General features: G+C 42.0%; 1 protein-coding gene across 1 annotated transcript in view; it reads left to right on the top strand.

Moving 5' to 3' along the window:
* The window catches only part of CEP55 (centrosomal protein 55), a 135384-nt gene that overhangs the window by 46725 nt on the left and 69527 nt on the right, over positions 1–19132 (top strand). The window lies entirely within an intron of this gene.

Below are 19132 nucleotides of genomic sequence, written 5' to 3'. Positions count from 1 at the left end.
GTCATTAAGTCAATCTCTCCTCCTTGGAGTTTGAATTTGGTTCTGGGGGCTCTTCAAGCTCTTCCGTTTGAACCCATGCATTCGCTGGATATTAAATTACTTTCTTGGAAAGTGTTGTTTCTTTTGGCCATCTCTTCTGCTAGAAGAGTTTCTGAATTATCTGCTCTTTCTTGTGAGTCTCCTTTTCTGATTTTTCATCAGGATAAGGCGGTTTTGCGAACTTCATTTAAATTTTTACCCAAGGTTGTGAATCCTAACAACATTAGTAGAGAGATTGTAGTTCCTTCATTGTGTCCTAATCCTAAGAATTCTAAGGAAAGATCGTTGCATTCTTTGGATGTGGTTAGAGCTTTGAAATATTATGTTGAAGCTACTAAAGATTTCCGAAAGACTTCTAGTCTATTTGTTATCTTTTCTGGTTCTAGGAAATGTCAGAAGGCTTCTTCGATTTCTTTGGCATCGTGGTTAAAGTCTTTGATTCATCATGCTTATGTTGAGTCGGGTAGAGCTCCGTCTCAAAGGATTACAGCTCATTCAACTAGGTCAGTCTCTACTTCCTGGGCATTTAGGAATGAAGCTTCGGTTGATCAGATTTGCAAAGCAGCAACTTGGTCTTCTTTGCATACTTTTACTAAATTCTATCATTTTGATGTGTTTTCTTCCTCAGAAGCAGTCTTTGGTAGAAAAGTACTTCAGGCAGCTGTTTCAGTTTGATTCTTCTGCTTATATTTTCAGTTTTTTTTCATTATAAGATTTAAACTTTGTTTTGGGTGTGGATTATTTTTCAGCGGAATTGGCTGTCTTTATTTCTCCAACATAGGTGTGTCCGGTCCACGGCGTCATCCTTACTTGTGGGATATTCTCCTCCCCAACAGGAAATGGCAAAGAGCCCAGCAAAGCTGGTCACATGATCCCTCCTAGGCTCCGCCTACCCCAGTCATTCTCTTTGCCGTTGTACAGGCAACATCTCCACGGAGATGGCTTAGAGTTTTTTAGTGTTTAACTGTAGTTTTTATTATTCAATCAAGAGTTTGTTATTTTAAAATAGTGCTGGTATGTACTATTTACTCAGAAACAGAAAAGAGATGAAGATTTCTGTTTGTATGAGGAAAATGATTTTAGCACCGTAACTAAAATCCATGGCTGTTCCACACAGGACTGTTGAGAGCAATTAACTTCAGTTGGGGGAACAGTGTGCAGTTTCTTACTGCTTGAGGTATGACACATTCTAACAAGACGATGTAATGCTGGAAGCTGTCATTTTCCCTATGGGATCCGGTAAGCCATGTTTATTAAGATAGTAAATAAGGGCTTCACAAGGGCTTATTAAGACTGTAGACTTTTTCTGGGCTAAATCGATTCATTATTAACACATATTTAGCCTTGAGGAATCATTTATTCTGGGTATTTTGATATGATTATATCGGCAGGCACTGTTTTTGACACCTTATTCTTTAGGGGCTTTCCCTAATCATAGTCAGAGCCTCATTTTCGCGCCGGTATGGCGCACTTGTTTTTGAGGACAGCATGGCATGCAGCTGCATGTGTGTGGAGCTCTGATACATAGAAGAGTCTTTCTGAAGGCATCATTTGGTATCGTATTCCCCTTTGGGCTTGGTTGGGTCTCAGCAAAGCAGATTCCAGGGACTGTAAAGGGGTTAAATATAAAAACGGCTCCGGTTCCGTTATTTTAAGGGTTAAAGCTTCCAAATTTGGTGTGCAATACTTTTAAGGCTTTAAGACACTGTGGTGAAATTTTGGTGAATTTTGAACAATTCCTTCATACTTTTTCGCAATTGCAGTAATAAAGTGTGTTTAGTTTAAAATTTAAAGTGACAGTAACGGTTTTATTTTAAAACGTTTTTTGTGCTTTGTTATCAAGTTTATGCCTGTTTAACATGTCTGAACTACCAGATAGATTGTGTTCTGACTGTGGGGAAACCAAGGTTCCTTCTCATTTAACTATATGTATTTTATGTCATAAAAAAAATTTAGTAAAAATGATGCCCAAGATGATTCCTCAAGTGAGGGGAGTAAGCATGGTACTGCATCATCCCCTCCTTCGTCTACACCAGTCTTGCCCATACAGGAGGCCCCTAGTACATCTAGTGCGCCAATACTCCTTACTATGCAACATTTAACGGCTGTAATGGATAATTCTATCAAAAACATTTGAGCCAATATGCCCACTTATCAACGAAAGCGCGACTGCTCTGTTTTAGAAAATTCTGTAGAGCATGAGAACGCTGATGATATGGTTTCTGAAGGGCCCCTACACCAGTCTGAGGGGGCCAGGGAGGTTTTGTCTGAGGGAGAAATTTCAGATTCAGGAAACATTTCTCAACAAGCTGAACCTGATGTGATTACTTTTAAATTTAAGTTGGAACATCTCCGCGCTCTGCTTAAGGAGGTGTTATCCAATTTGGATGATTGTGATTATCTGGTCATTCCAGAACCACTATGTAAAATGGAAAAGTTCTTAGAGGCCCCGGGGCCCCCCGAAGCTTTTCCTATATCCAAGCGGGTGGCGTACATTGTTAGTAAAGAATGGGACAGGCCCGGTATACCTTTAGTACCTCCCCCCATATTTATAAAATTGTTTTCCTATAGTCGACCCCAGAAAGGACTGATGGCAGACAGTCCCCAAGGTCGAGGGGGCGGTTTCTACTCTACACAAGCGCGCCACTATACCCATAGAAGATAGTTGTGCTTTCCAAGATCCTATGGATAAAAAATTAGAAGGTCTGCTAAAGATGTTTGTTCAGCAAGGTTCCCTTCTACAACCAATTGCATGCATTGTCCCTGTCACTGCAGCCGCGTGTTTCTAGTTTGATGAGCTAGGAAAGGCGATTATTAGTAATTCTTCTTCTTATGAGGAGATTATGGACAGAATTCGTGCTCTTAAATTGGCTAATTCTTTCACCCTAGACGCCACCTTGCAATTGGCTAGGTTAGCGGCGAAAAAATTCTGGGTTTGCTATTGTGGCGCAGAGCGCTTTGGTTAAAATCTTGGGCAGCGGATGCGTCTTCCAAGAACAAATTGCTTGACATTCCTTTCAAGGGGAAAACACTCTTTGGCCCTGACTTGAAAGAGATTATCTCTGATATCACTGGGGGCAAGGGCCACGCCCTTCCTCAGGATAGGTCTTTTCAAGACCAAAAATAAACCTAAGTTTCGTCCCTTTCGCAGAAACGGATCAGCCCCAAGGGCTACGTCCTCTAAGCAGGAAGGTAATACTTCTCAAGCCAATCCAGCCTGGAGACCTATGCAAGGCTGGAACAAAGGAAAGCAGGCCAGGAAACCTGCCACTGCTACCAAGACAGCATGAAATGCGGGCCCCCGATCCGGGACCGGATCTGGTGGGGGGCAGACTCTCTCTCTTCGCTCAGGCTGGGGCAAGAGATGTTCTGGATCCTTGGGCGCTAGAAATAGTCCCCCAAGGTTATTCTCTGGAGTTCAAGGGGCTTCCTCCAAGGGGGAGGTTCCACAGGTCTCAGTTGTCTTCAGACCACATAAGAAGACAGGCATTCTTACATTGGGTAGAAGACCTGCTAAAAATGGGAGTGATTCATCCTGTTCCATTAGGAGAACAAGGGATGGGGTTCTACTCCAATCTGTTCATAGTTCCCAAAAAAGAGGGAACGTTCAGACCAATCTTAGATCTCAAGATCTTGAACAAGTTTCTCAAGGTTCCATCGTTCAAGATGGAAACCATTCGAACACTTCTTCCTTCCATCCAGGAAGGTCAATTCATGACCAAGGTGGATTTCAAGGATGCGTATCTACATATTCCTATCCACAAGGAACATCATCGGTTCCTAAGGTTTGCATTCCTGGACAAGCATTTCCAGTTCGTGGCGTTTTCTTTCGGATTAGCCACTGCTCCTAGGATTTTCTCATAGGTACTAGGGTCCCTTCTGGCGGTGCTAAGACCAAGGGGCATTGCTGTAGTACCTTACTTGGACGACATTCTGATTCGAGCGTCGTCCCTTCCTCAAGTAAAGGCTCACACGGACATTGTCCTGGCCTTTCTCAGATCTCACGGATGGAAAGTGAACGTGGAAAAGAGTTCTCTATCTCCGTCAACGAGGGTTCCCTTCTTGGGAACTATAATAGACTCCTTAGAAATGAGGATTTTTCTGACAGAAGCCAGAAAAACAAAACTTCTAGACTCTTGTCGGATACTTCATTCCGTTCCTCTTCCTTCCATAGCGCAGTGCATGGAAGTGATAGGTTTGATGGTAGCGGCAATGGACATAGTTCCTTTTGTGCGCATTCATCTAAGACCATTACAACTGTTCATGCTCAGTCAGTGGAATGGGGACTATTCAGACTTGTCTCCGAAGATACAAGTAAATCAGAGGACCAGAGACTCATTCCGTTGGTGGCTGTCCCTGGACAACCTGTCACAAGGGATGACCTTCCGCAGACCAGAGTGGGTCATTGTCACGACCGACGCCAGTCTGATGGGCTGGGGCGCGGTCTGGGGATCCCTGAAAGCTCAGGGTCTTTGGTCTCGGGTAGAATCTCTTCTACCGATAAATATTCTGGAACTGAGAGCGATATTCAATGCTCTCAAAGCTTGGCCTCAGCTAGCGAGGGCCAAGTTCATACATCAACCATCAGGGGGGAACAAGGAGTTCCCTAGCGATGGAAGAAGTGACCAAAATCATTCTATGGGCGGAGTCTCACTCCTGCCACCTGTCTGCTATCCACATCCCAGGAGTGGAAAATTGGGAAGCGGATTTTCTGAGTCGTCAGACATTGCATCCGGGGGAGTGGGAACTCCATCCGGAAATCTTTGCCCAAGTCACTCAACCGTGGGGCATTCCAGACATGGATCTGATGGCCTCTCGTCAGAACTTCAGAGTTCCTTACTACGGGTACAGATCCAGGGATCCCAAGGCGGCTCTAGTGGATGCACTAGTAGCACCTTGGACCTTCAAACTAGCTTATGTGTTCCCGCCGTTTCCTCTCATCCCCAGGCTGGTAGCCAGGATCAATCAGGAGAGGGCGTCGGTGATTTTGATAGCTCCTGCGTGGCCACGCAGGACTTGGTATGCAGATCTGGTGAATATGTCATCGGCTCCACCATGGAAGCTACCTTTGAGACGAGACCTTCTTGTTCTAGGTCCGTTCGACCCACTCCAGCTGACTGCTTGGAGATTGAACGCTTGATCTTATCAAAGCGAGGGTTCTCAGATTCTGTTATTAATACTCTTGTTCAGGCCTGAAAGCCTGTAACCAGAAAAATTACCACATAATTTGGTATATCTGTTGGTGTGAATCTGCAGGATTCCCTTGGGACAAGGTTAAGATTCCTAAGAGTCTATCCTTCCTTCGAGAAGGATTGGAAAAAGGATTATCTGCAAGTTCCTTGATGGGACAGATTTCTGCCTTGTCTGTGTTACTTCACAAAAAGCTGGCAGCTGTGCCAGATGTTCTAGCCTTTGTTCAGGCTCTGGTTAGAATCAAGCCTGTTTACAAAATTTTGACTCCTCCTTGGAGTCTCAACCTAGTTCTTTCAGTTCTTCAGGGGGTTCCGTTTGAACCCTTACATTCCGTTGATATTAAGTTATTATCTTGGAAAGTTTTGTTTTTGGTTACAATTTCTTCTGCTAGAAGAGTTTCAGAATTATCTGCTCTGCAGTGTTCTTCTCCTTATCTGGTGTTCCATGCAGATAAGGTGGTTTTGCGTACTAAACCTGGTTTTCTTCCAAAAGTTGTTTCTAACAAAAACATTAACCAGGAGATAGTTGTGCCTTCTTTGTGTCCTAATCCAGTTTCAAAGAAGGAACGTTTGTTGCACAACTTGGATGTAGTTCGTGCTCTCAAATTTTACTTAGCAGCTACTAAGGATTTCAGACAAACTTTGTCTTTGTTTGTTGTTTATTCTGGTAAACGGAGAGGTCAAAAAGCAACTTCTACCTCTCTCTCCTTCTGGATTAAAAGCATTATCCGATTGGCTTATGAGACTGCCGGACGGCAGCCTCCTGAAAGAATCACAGCTCACTCCACTAGGGCTGTGGCTTCCACATGGGCCTTCAAGAACGAGGCTTCTGTTGATTAGATATGTAAGGCAGCGACTTGGTCTTCACTGCACACTTTTTCTAAATTTTACAAATTTGATACTTTTGCTTCTTCTGAGGCTATTTTTGGGAGAAAGGTTTTGCAAGCCGTGGTGCCTTCCATTTAGGTGACCTGATTTGCTCCCTCCCTTCATCCGTGTCCTAAAGCTTTGGTATTGGTTCCCACAAGTAAGGATGACGCCGTGGACCGGACACACCTATGTTGGAGAAAACAGAATTTATGTTTACCTGATAAATTACTTTCTCCAACGGTGTGTCCGGTCCACGGCCCGCCCTGGTTTTTTTAATCAGGTCTGATAATTTATTTTCTTTAACTACAGTCACCACGGTAACATATGGTTTCTCCTATGCAAATATTCCTCCTTAACGTCGGTCGAATGACTGGGGTAGGCGGAGCCTAGGAGGGATCATGTGACCAGCTTTGCTGGGCTCTTTGCCATTTCCTGTTGGGGAGGAGAATATCCCACAAGTAAGGATGACGCCGTGGACCGGACACACCGTTGGAGAAAGTAATTTATCAGGTAAACATAAATTCTGTTTTTATCCCTCCCTCTCTAGTGACTCTTGCGTGGAAGATCCACATCTTGGGTAGTCATTATCCCATACGTCACTAGCTCATGGACTCTTGCTAATTACATGAAAGTAAACATAATTTATGTAAGAACTTACCTGATAAATTCATTTCTTTCATATTAGCAAGAGTCCATGAGGCCCGCCCTTTTTGTGGTGGTTATGATTTTTTTGTATAAAGCACAATTATTCCAATTCCTTATTTTTTATGCTTTCGCACTTTTTTCTTATCACCCCACTTCTTGGCTATTTGTTAAACTGATTTGTGGGTGTGGTGAGGGGTGTATTTATAGGCATTTTGAGGTTTGGGAAACTTTGCCCCTCCTGGTAGGAATGTATATCCCATACGTCACTAGCTCATGGACTCTTGCTAATATGAAAGAAATGAATTTATCAGGTAAGTTCTTACATAAATTATGTTTTTTTGCTCTACTGGCTGTGGAACTTTGTGTTTAACAACTACGTCACAGAGATCTGCTGGGTCCAGAGTAGGAAACAGCTGGTGAACCAAATAGCATCGGCAGTCACATGACCTTGCCAATCACTGGCTTTGCTTAGTTCGGGTGCTGCAGTAATTGCGAGACTTATGTAGGTGTTGTACTAGTTTGAGGGCATTACGCACACTGTCCCATGGCAAGCAGTGTAAAAATGACATGCTGTGACAAATTGGAGCATGTGATTTTTACACTACAATGCAATTATAACCCAATTCTATCTAAATTAAAGCAAATCTCATCTTACCAAGTTATCTAGGTTTGCTTTCACTGCCTCTTAACTCCTTCAGTGCTAACAAGCCATCGTAGATACCCACTTAGGTGCTAGCACTCTCCCACCTTGAGGGAGATCTGGGGGCTCCCACCCGCTCCTACCCCGGCGATCAGGCCTGTATAGTGACAGGCATTGCCTTGGTTTCACGTTATGCATAGTGATGTCACGCGCAATGACGTCACGCGCAACTTTATTTAAAAATAATGTTAAGTATAGGAAAAGGGGGCATGCTGCTTAGAAGCCTGTATCTCAGGCATCTAAGCAGCTACAGACCCCCAAGACCCACAGTTGGATAGGTAATCACCTAACCTTTCAAACAGTGTAAATCTTGGGGATCTGAAAAAAAAAACAAAAAAACTTTAAACAGCTTTAAACAGGTGGGAAAGTGCTTAGCACTCAAAGGGTTAAAGGGACAGTCAAGTCCAAAATAAACTTTCATGATTCAAATAGAGCATGTAATTGTATACAACTTTCCAATTTACTTATCACCAATTTTGCTTTGTTCTCTTGGTATTCTTGGTTGAAAGCTAAACCTAGGTATGCTAATTTCTTAGCCCTTGAAGACCGCCTCTTATCTGAATGCATTTTTCATCACTAGAGGGTGCTAGTTCATGTGTGTCATTTAGATAACATTGTTCTCATGCAAGTGGAGTAGTCAGCACTGATTTGTCTAAAATGTCTGTCAAAAGAACTGAAATAAGGGGGCAGTTTACAGAGGCTTAGATACAAGGTAATTCCGATTATCCTATCTGAATCATGAAAGTTTAATTTTGACTAAACTGTCCCTTTTACGATTAAACTGAAAATCAGAAAAAATGTGTGTCATTTAGATAACATTGTTCTCACGCAAGTGGAGTAGTCAGCACTGATTTGTCTAAAATGTCTGTCAAAAGAACTGAAATAAGGGGGCAGTTTACAGAGGATTAGATACAAGGTAATTCTGATTATCCTAGCTTTGTGAAGGAATAATCTAGATTTTATTAAAGACACAGAGACAAATATTTTGTATTGCTTTCTTTTACTACTTGTGTGCAGCCTTAAAAGTACATAAATCACATAAAGAGTTAGTGAAGGTTCATTTTGATGAATTGGTGGTCTGGTTTCTTCTGTTATGTGTGATCAGTCCACGGGTCATCATTACTTCTGGGATATTATCTGCTCCCCTACAGGAAGTGCAAGAGGATTCACCCAGCAGAGTTGCTATATAGCTCCTCCCCTCTACGTCACCTCCAGTCATTCTCTTGCACCCAAAGACTAGATAGGAGGTGTGAGAGGACTATGGTGATTATACTTAGTTTTTATAACTTCAATCAAAAGTTTGTTATTTTACAATAGCACCGGAGCGTGTTATTACTTCTCTGGCAGAGTTTGAAGAAGAATCTACCAGAGTTTTTCTTATGATTTTAACCGGAGTAGTTAAGATCATATTGCTGTTTCTCGGCCATCTGAGGGAGGTAAAAGCTTCAGATCAGGGGACAGCGGGCAGTTGAATCTGCATTGAGGTATGTAGCAGTTTTTATTTTCTGAATGGAATTGATGAGAAAATCCTGCCATACCGTTATAATGACATGTATGTATACTCTACACTTCAGTATTCTGGGGATGGTATTTCACCGGAATTACTCTGTAAAAGTACATTAAACCTTTTAATAGGTATTTAATTCATGTTAAACGTTTTTGCTGGAATGTAGAATCGTTTGCATTTCTGAGGTACTGAGTGAATATATATTTGGGCATTATTTTTCCACTTGGCAGTTTGCTTGTTTTGATTATGACAGTTTCGTTTCTCTCTCACTGCTGTGTGTGAGGGGGAGGGGCCGTTTTTGGCGCTCTTTGCTACGCATCAAAAATTTCCAGTCAGTTACTCTTGTATTTTCTGCATGATCCGGTTCATCTCTAACAGAACTCAGGGGTCTTCAAACTTCTTTGAAGGGAGGTAGATTCTCTCAGCAGAGCTGTGAGACTTATGTAGTGACTGTGTTTTAAAACGTTGCTCTGTGATTTTTATGTTTAAAATTTAATTAGTGTTACTTTACTAATGGGAACAAACCTTTGCTAACAAGTTGTGTTGTTTTTAAAGAGTGATGCTATAACTGTTTTTCAGTTCATTATTTCAACTGTCATTTAATCGTTTAGTGCTTCTTTGAGGCACAGTACGTTTTTTGTTAAATAAGATTGTAACCAAGTTGCATGTTTATTGCTAGTGTGTTAAACATGTCTGATTCAGAGGAAGATACCTGTGTCATTTGTTCCAATGCCAAGGTGGAGCCCAATAGAAATTTATGTACTAACTGTATTGATGCTACTTTAAATAAAAGCCAATCTGTACAAATTGAACAAATTTCACCAAACAGCGAGGGGAGAGTTATGCCGTCTAACTCGCCTCACGTGTCAGTACCTGCGTCTCCCGCCCGGGAGGTGCGTGATATTATGGCGCCTAGTACATCTGGGCAGCCATTACAGATAACATTACAAGATATGGCTACTGTTATGACTGAAGTTTTGGCTAAGTTACCAGAACTAAGAGGCAAGCGTGATCACTCTGGGGTGAGAACAGAGTGCGCTGATAATTCTAGGGCCATGTCTGATACTGCGTCACAGCTTGCAGAGCATGAGGACGGAGAGCTTCATTCTGTAGGTGACGGTTCTGATCCAAGCAGATTGGATTCAGATATTTCAAATTTTAAATTTAAATTGGAAAACCTCCGTGTATTACTAGGGGAGGTCTTAGCGGCTCTTAACGATTGTAACACTGTTGCAATACCAGAGAAAATGTGTAGGTTGGATAAATACTTTGCGGTACCGGCGAGTACTGACGTTTTTCCTATACCTAAGAGATTAACTGAAATTGTTACTAAGGAGTGGGATAGACCCGGTGTGCCGTTCTCACCCCCTCCAATATTTAGAAAGATGTTTCCAATAGACGCCACCACACGGGACTTATGGCAAACGGTCCCTAAGGTGGAGGGAGCAGTTTCTACTTTAGCTAAGCGCACCACTATCCCGGTGGAGGATAGCTGTGCTTTTTCAGATCCTATGGATAAAAAATTAGAGGGTTACCTTAAGAAAATGTTTGTTCAACAAGGTTTTATATTGCAACCCCTTGCATGCATCGCGCCGATTACGGCTGCGGCAGCATTTTGGATTGAGTCTCTGGAAGAGAACCTTAGTTCCGCTACGCTGGACGACATTACGGACAGGCTTAGAGTCCTTAAACTAGCTAATTCATTCATTTCGGAGGCCGTAGTACATTTAACCAAACTTACGGCTAAGAATTCAGGATTCGCCATTCAGGCACGTAGGGCGCTGTGGCTAAAATCCTGGTCGGCTGATGTAACTTCTAAGTCCAAATTACTTAATATACCTTTCAAGGGGCAAACTTTATTTGGGCCCGGTTTGAAAGAAATTATCGCTGACATTACAGGAGGTAAGGGCCACGCTCTACCTCAAGACAAAGCCAAAGCTAAGGCTAGACAGTCTAATTTTCGTCCCTTTCGGAATTTCAAAGCAGGTGCAGCATCAACTTCCACTGCACCAAAACAGGAAGGAGCTGTTGCTCGTTACAGACAAGGCTGGAAACCTAACCAGTCCTGGAATAAGGGCAAGCAGGCCAGAAAACCTGCTGCTGCCCCTAAGACAGCATGAACCGAGGGCCCCCGATCCGGGACCGGATCTAGTGGGGGGCAGACTCTCTCTCTTCGCCCAGGCTTGGGCAAGAGATGTCCAGGATCCCTGGGCGCTAGAGATCATATCTCAGGGATACCTTCTAGACTTCAAATTATCTCCCCCAAGAGGGAGATTTCATCTGTCAAGGTTGTCAACAAACCAAATAAAGAAAGACGCGTTTCTACGCTGTGTACAAGATCTATTATTAATGGGAGTGATCCATCCGGTTCCGCGGTCGGAACAAGGACAAGGGTTTTACTCAAACCTGTTTGTGGTTCCCAAAAAAGAGGGAACTTTCAGGCCAATCTTGGATTTAAAGATCCTAAACAAATTCCTAAGAGTTCCATCGTTCAAAATGGAAACTATTCGGACAATCTTACCCATGATCCAAAAGGGTCAATACATGACCACAGTGGATTTAAAGGATGCTTACCTTCACATACCGATTCACAAAGATCATTACCGGTATCTAAGGTTTGCCTTTTTAGACAGGCATTACCAGTTTGTAGCCCTTCCATTCGGATTGGCTACGGCTCCAAGAATCTTCACAAAGGTTCTGGGTGCCCTTCTAGCGGTTCTGAGACCGCGAGGAATTTCGGTAGCTCCGTACCTAGACGACATTCTGATACAAGCTTCAAGCTTTCAAACTGCCAAGTCTCATACAGAGTTAGTTCTGGCATTTCTAAGGTCGCATGGATGGAAAGTGAACGAAAAGAAGAGTTCTCTCTTGCCTCTCACAAGAGTTCCATTCTTGGGGACTCTTATAGATTCTGTAGAAATGAAGATTTATCTGACAGAAGACAGATTAACAAAGCTTCTAAATGTATGCCGTGTCCTTCATTCCATTCAACTCCCGTCAGTAGCTCAATGCATGGAGGTGATCGGCTTAATGGTAGCAGCAATGGACATAGTACCCTTTGCACGCCTACATCTCAGACCGCTGCAATTGTGCATGCTGAGTCAGTGGAATGGGGATTACTCAGATTTGTCCCCCACTCTGAATCTGGATCAAGAGACCAGAAACTCTCTTCTATGGTGGCTTTCTCGGCCACATCTGTCCAGGGGGATGCCGTTCAGCAGGCCGGACTGGACAATCGTAACAACAGACGCCAGCCTTCTAGGTTGGGGCGCTGTCTGGAATTCTCTGAAGGCTCAGGGACAATGGAGTCAGGAGGAAAGTCTCCTGCCAATAAACATTCTGGAATTGAGAGCAGTTCTCAATGCCCTTCTAGCTTGGCCCCAGTTAAAGACTCGGGGGTTCATCAGGTTTCAGTCGGACAACATCACGACTGTAGCTTACATCAACCATCAGGGAGGGACAAGAAGCTCCCTAGCAATGATAGAAGTATCAAAGATAATTCGCTGGGCAGAGTCTCACTCTTGCCACCTGTCAGCAATCCACATCCCGGGAGTGGAGAACTGGGAGGCGGATTTCTTGAGTCGCCAGACTCTTCATCCGGGGGAGTGGGAACTTCATCCGGAGGTCTTTGCCCATATACTTCGACGTTGGGGCAAACCAGAGATAGATCTCATGGCGTCTCGCCAGAACGCCAAACTTCCTCGCTACGGATCCAGATCCAGGGATCCGGGAGCGGTTCTGATAGATGCTTTGACAGCACCTTGGAACTTCAGGATGGCTTATGTGTTTCCACCCTTCCCGCTGCTTCCTCGATTGATTGCCAAAATCAAACAGGAGAGAGCATCAGTGATTCTAATAGCGCCTGCATGGCCGCGCAGGACTTGGTATGCAGATCTAGTGGACATGTCATCCTGTCCGCCTTGGTCTCTACCTCTAAGACAGGACCTTCTGATTCAGGGTCCATTCAAACATCAAAGTCTAACTTCTCTGAAGCTGACTGCTTGGAAATTGAACGCTTGATTTTATCAAAACGTGGTTTTTCTGAGTCGGTTATTGATACCCTGATACAGGCTAGGAAGCCTGTTACCAGAAAGATTTACCATAAAATATGGCGTAAATACCTATACTGGTGTGAATCCAAAGATTACTCCTGGAGTAAGGTTAGGATTCCTAGGATATTGTCTTTTCTACAAGAAGGTTTAGAAAAGGGTTTATCGGCTAGCTCATTAAAGGGACAGATCTCAGCTCTGTCCATCTTGTTACACAGGCGTCTGTCAGAAAATTCAGACATCCAGGCCTTTTGTCAGGCTTTAGCTAGGATCAAGCCTGTGTTTAAAACTGTTGCTCCGCCATGGAGTTTAAACTTAGTTCTTAACGTTTTACAGGGTGTTCCGTTTGAACCCCTTCATTCCATTGATATAAAATTGTTATCTTGGAAAATTCTATTTTTAATGGCTATTTCCTCGGCTCGAAGAGTCTCTGAGTTATCAGCCCTACATTGTGATTCTCCTTATCTGATCTTTCACTCAGACAAGGTAGTTCTGCGTACTAAACCTGGGTTCTTACCTAAGGTTGTTTCTAACAGGAATATCAATCAAGAGATTGTTGTTCCATCCTTGTGTCCAAATCCTTCTTCAAAGAAGGAACGTCTTCTACACAATCTGGATGTAGTTCGTGCCCTCAAGTTCTACTTGCAGGCAACTAAAGATTTTCGCCAAACTTCTTCCCTGTTTGTCGTTTATTCTGGACAGAGGAGAGGTCAAAAAGCTTCTGCTACCTCTCTCTCTTTTTGGCTTCGTAGCATAATACGTTTAGCATATGAGACTGCTGGACAGCAGCCTCCTGAAAGAATTACAGCTCATTCCACTAGAGCTGTGGCTTCCACTTGGGCCTTTAAGAATGAGGCCTCTGTTGAACAGATTTGCAAGGCTGCAACTTGGTCTTCGCTTCATACTTTTTCCAAATTTTACAAATTTGACACTTTTGCTTCTTCGGAGGCTATTTTTGGGAGAAAGGTTCTTCAGGCAGTGGTTCCTTCTGTATAATGAGCCTGCCTATCCCTCCCGTCATCCGTGTACTTTTGCTTTGGTATTGGTATCCCAGAAGTAATGATGACCCGTGGACTGATCACACATAACAGAAGAAAACATAATTTATGCTTACCTGATAAATTCCTTTCTTCTGTTGTGTGATCAGTCCACGGCCCGCCCTGTTTTTTAAGGCAGGTAAATATTTTTTAAATTATAATTCAGTCACCACTACACCCTTGGCTTCTCCTTTCTCGTTGGTCTTTGGTCGAATGACTGGAGGTGACGTAGAGGGGAGGAGCTATATAGCAACTCTGCTGGGTGAATCCTCTTGCACTTCCTGTAGGGGAGCAGATAATATCCCAGAAGTAATGATGACCCGTGGACTGATCACACAACAGAAGAAAGGAATTTATCAGGTAAGCATAAATTATGTTTTTTTTATAAACCTATTTAAAAACAAGGGCACTTTAATTCATCAAAATTGACATTTTACGGTTTTCTTCAAAAACTTACCTTTTAATCCTGGCACCCGCTCCAGCACTTCCTCCGCCTGTCGCAAGCCGTCTTCGCGGGTCCAAAATGACTAATCCAGCTTCCTTCAATCACAGCATTGCATCAGGCCAAGGTTCCCCTGGGGGAAGCTGTGATTAGAGGAAGCCTGATTCGTCATTTCTGACGTCTGCAGAAGCTTCCGACAGCCGGGGGAATCGCTGGAGCGGCATTCAGGATTAAAATGTAAGTTTTTGAAGAAAACTGTGAAATGTCAATTTTGATGAATTAAAGTGCCCTTGTTTTTTATAGGTTTATTAAAAACCGGACACTAATATAGCAAAATGGACCTTCCATTTAAAATAAAACAGAAAAAAGAGCCTACATAACTAGCCAATGAGAATGCTAAATTATAGACTAGGGTAAAAACGGACCAATCAGATGAACCATATTGTCTATAAACAGACCAATGTGCTCCCCATTTTCCTCTTTCTTGCTTGATGCTCTATATAAAGAATCTTCCGAAGAAACAGAAAAGTCCCAACAGTCCAATGAACAAAAAAGAACCATAAAACTTGAATGAATTTTGACTCAAAGAAAACTCAGGATTGGAGGATAATAATCCGTAGATCCATCTATATCTCCATGAGGTTGAAGAAGATTTGATTGTAGGAACAAATCCAGATTTAATTAGCGATGTTTAAATAGTTGGTAACTAAAATTAAAATATATATCATTAGTTTAAGTAATTAAAATAATATGGGTTGGGAAGAAGGACAGAAAGTAGAGGTGGGAAAATATTCGTCTGTTTCTTTAAAATAAAATCTAGATTATTCCTTCACAAAGCTAGGATAATATGGAATTTTATTACAAGACCAGAGACTTCACATTTTGAAAGTTTAAAGCGATTATTGAAATAAATTTAGAGAGGCGTGTTAAATGGGTTTAAAGTAAAAATGTTTAAAAGTAGAATCAGAGGACCAGTCTGCTGCCTTCAAAACTTCCTTTAAAGGAGCAGATTTCAAAAGGGCTTTAGAAGCGGCGGATCCTCTAACAGAATGAGCTGTGAATGCAAGATCAATTCCAGCCTCAGGCATCACCCATTTGATCTACCTCGCAATAGAAGTAGTAGAGACAGGAGCATGAGGAGGAACAAAAGATAGCAAGAGTTGATTGTTAGTAGAATCTCTAAAGGTTGAAGCTTTAGATTAATTAATAAACTTTAAGACAGGACACAACACAGAGAGACAGTTCAGCTGGAAAATAAGGGTAAAAAATAGAGGCGAGAGTTATTTAGTTCTACAGGAAATCAGAAAAGTGACACCTTCGGGAGAAAAAAGATTTAGAATTGAAATCAAGAGCCCAAACATCAGAAACTCTACGAAAAGAGATAAGGCATGGAAGGGTAGCTAATTTAGCCGAAATTCGTTTTAAAGATAGGGAATCATTAGAAGGCCAAGATTTAAAAAGAGAGCAAATGAAATTTACGTCCCAAAAGAAACTCTGTTTAGCGGTAGGAGGTCTTTTTAATCTAATAGATTTGAGAAGACAGATTAATGGATTATTTAAAATTGTCAGCTTGTTAATAAAATTGTGTCTAGCGGAAATAGCAGATCTAGAAAGATTGATTGTTCTATAAGCTAGACCAAGGTCAAAAAGGAGAGAAAGGAAATTAAGACTCCTATGCATGCACCAGCTAGATGATCTGGTATATGCGGAAAGGTAAGATTTGTGGGTTCCTGGAGCCCATGAATCCTGCATGAGAGCTTTAGCCGAGTCCGAAAGTTTGTGGAGATTTCGGAGTTCAACGTAATCTACCAAGTTATCAACCTGGGGGATTGATTGAGAATAAGATTTTGGGGATTACCTTCGGGATCTAGAAGGAGGTTTGGTAGAAAAGTAAGAAGAGATTTGAAAGACATTTCGAGGAGAGAGGGATACCAAGCTTGAGTTGGCCATAGGGGAGTTATCAATGAGGGAGAGAAGATTCCTGCGAGCAACAGAAATCATCCGAGCTATCAGGGAGAAAGGAGGAAATGCATAGGCTCCTTGATTCGGCCATGTTTGTAAAAAAAAAGGCCTCTATTGCTAATGCATCGGGATCTGGGCGCCAGCTTAGGTATTGAGGAAGTTGTTGATTGAGACCAGAAGCAAAAATGTCCAAAGAAAAAGGACCAAGAAGAGATTGAATAGAAAGGAAAACTTTCCTGTGAAGTCTCCAATCGCTGCAGTTTCTGAGAAAACAAGAACCCCAATCTGCAGCTAAGTTTGAAAGACCTGGAATATACTCTGCCTTGATAGAGATAATCTTGTCTAGAAAAGATAAATATAATCCTTGGTAATGTTGGACAGATTCCTCGATTTTGTGCCACCCAATCGATTGAGATATCGGACTGCTGAGATGTTGTCCATCCAGAGAAGAATGGAAGCAGGAGTCAAAGATTTTACTAAACTTTTTATCACAATAGATCTGGTCAAAGGTTCCAAACAGTTTATATGGAGATCTTTCTCTTCTGTGGACCATTTTCCTCTGGTAATGGACGGGCTGCAATGAGCTCCCCAACCTGACAGACTGGCATTCAACTCTATAATTAAGTCTCAAGTTTTCCCAGAAATAGCTTTCCCATTCCAATATTCCATGTAGGAAAGCCACCATGAAAGCTCCTCTTTGGTTTCCAAAGATAACGGAATGAGATGGGAGTAAGAAAATCTTTTTTGAAGATGATATTTTTAATCTTTTGGAGTTCGCAATAATGACGAGGGGCAGGAAAGATAGCCTGAATAGAGGATGAAAGTAACCCAACTATTCTGGCTATCTGTCTGACTGTGACAAATGGTTTGGAAAGAGTATTGGAAATGTATTTCTTGATTTTCTTTATCTTGACTAATGGAAGGCCTAAAGTGGCTTTTGATGTATCTATGAGGAAACCGAGAAAAACAAGAGATTTGGAAGGAGTTAGAAAACACCAAGTTTTCCAAGAGATTTATAGTCCTTTTTAATTGGGATTGAAGAGAGAGAAAATTCTGGTTCATCAGAAGAATATTGTCCAGATAAATAATTAAATTTAATTCATCTGAGTCTCAGGAAAGAGACCACAGGTTTGAGAAGTTTTGTAAATATCCATGGGGCAGAGGGCAGGGCAAAAGGAAGACAAGTGAAATTCCAAATTTTGTCTTCCCTGGAGAAAGTTGGATATTTCCAATGTTGCAGTGCTATTGGAACAGTGAGATAAGCATCCGAAAGATCTAACCTGACAAGCCAATCGTTGTCCAAAAGACAATATGAATACCTTCCAGTTTGAAGTGATTGTAAACGACATAAGCATTTAGGGATCTGAGATTTATAACAGGTCTGAACTGTCCATTTTTTATTTCTTTTTTTACCACAAATTAGTTGCCTAAAATGGCCAGATGAGGATTTATACTTTGAGTAATTGCTTCTTTTAGATGAAGATTTTCTATTTCTTTTTGAACCAGAACTTTGTCTCTGAGAAAAATGAATAGGGGTTGGATATAAAATTTGATTAGGAGGAGAAATTGAATATATTTGGACTCCTTGAACTGCTTGTAAAATCCAAGGGTCAGAAGTTATGAGATTCCAGTTGTGAGCAAATAAAGCTATTTTCCCTCCAACTTTGAGTCAGAAAGGAGGAGGAGGACCTTTTCTTTCATGTAATTAGCAAGAGTCCATGAGCTAGTGACGTATGGGATATACATTCCTACCAGGAGGGGCAAAGTTTCCCAAACCTCAAAATGCCTACAAATACACCCCTCACCACACCCACAAATCAGTTTTACCAACTTTGCCTCCTATGGAGGTGGTGAAGTAAGTTTGTGCTAGATTCTACGTTGATATGCGCTCCGCAGCAGGTTGGAGTCCAGTTTTCCTCTCAGCGTGCAGTGAATGTCAGAGGGATGTGAGGAGAGTATTGCCTATTTGAATTCAATGATCTCCTTCTACGGGGTCTATTTCATAGGTTCTCTGTTATCGGTCGTAGAGATTCATCTCTTACCTCCCTTTTCAGATCGACGATATACTCTTTTATATATATATATATATATACCATTACCTCTGCTGATTTTCGTTTCAGTACTGGTTTGGCTTTCTACAACATGTAGATGAGTGTCCTGGGGTAAGTAAGTCTTATTTTCTGTGACACTCTAAGCTATGGTTGGGCACTTTTTTATAAAGTTCTAAATATATGTATTCAAACATTTATTTGCCTTGACTCAGGATGTTCAACATTCCTTATTTCAGACAGTCAGTTTCATATTTGGGATAATGCATTTGAATCAATCATTTTTTTCTTACCTTAAAATTTGACTTTTTCCCTGTGGGCTGTTAGGCTCGCGGGGGCTGAAAATGCTTCATTTTATTGCGTCATTCTTGGCGCAGACTTTTTTGGCGCAAATTTTTTTTTCTGTTTGCGGCGTCATACGTGTCGCCGGAAGTTGCGTCATTTTTGACGTTCTTTTGCGCCAAAAGTGTCGGCGTTCCGGATGTGGCGTCATTTTTGGCGCCAAATAATGTGGGCGTCTTATTTGGCGCTAAAAAAATATGGGCGTCACTTTTGTCTCCACATTATTTAAGTCTCATTATTTATTGCTTCTAGTTGCTAGAAGCTTGTTCACTGGCATTTTTTCCCATTCCTGAAACTGT

Source organism: Bombina bombina, chromosome 9 (genome assembly GCF_027579735.1).
Source record: "Bombina bombina isolate aBomBom1 chromosome 9, aBomBom1.pri, whole genome shotgun sequence".
NCBI lineage: Eukaryota > Metazoa > Chordata > Amphibia > Anura > Bombinatoridae > Bombina > Bombina bombina.
This window is presented reverse-complemented; position numbering and strand designations above follow the sequence as displayed.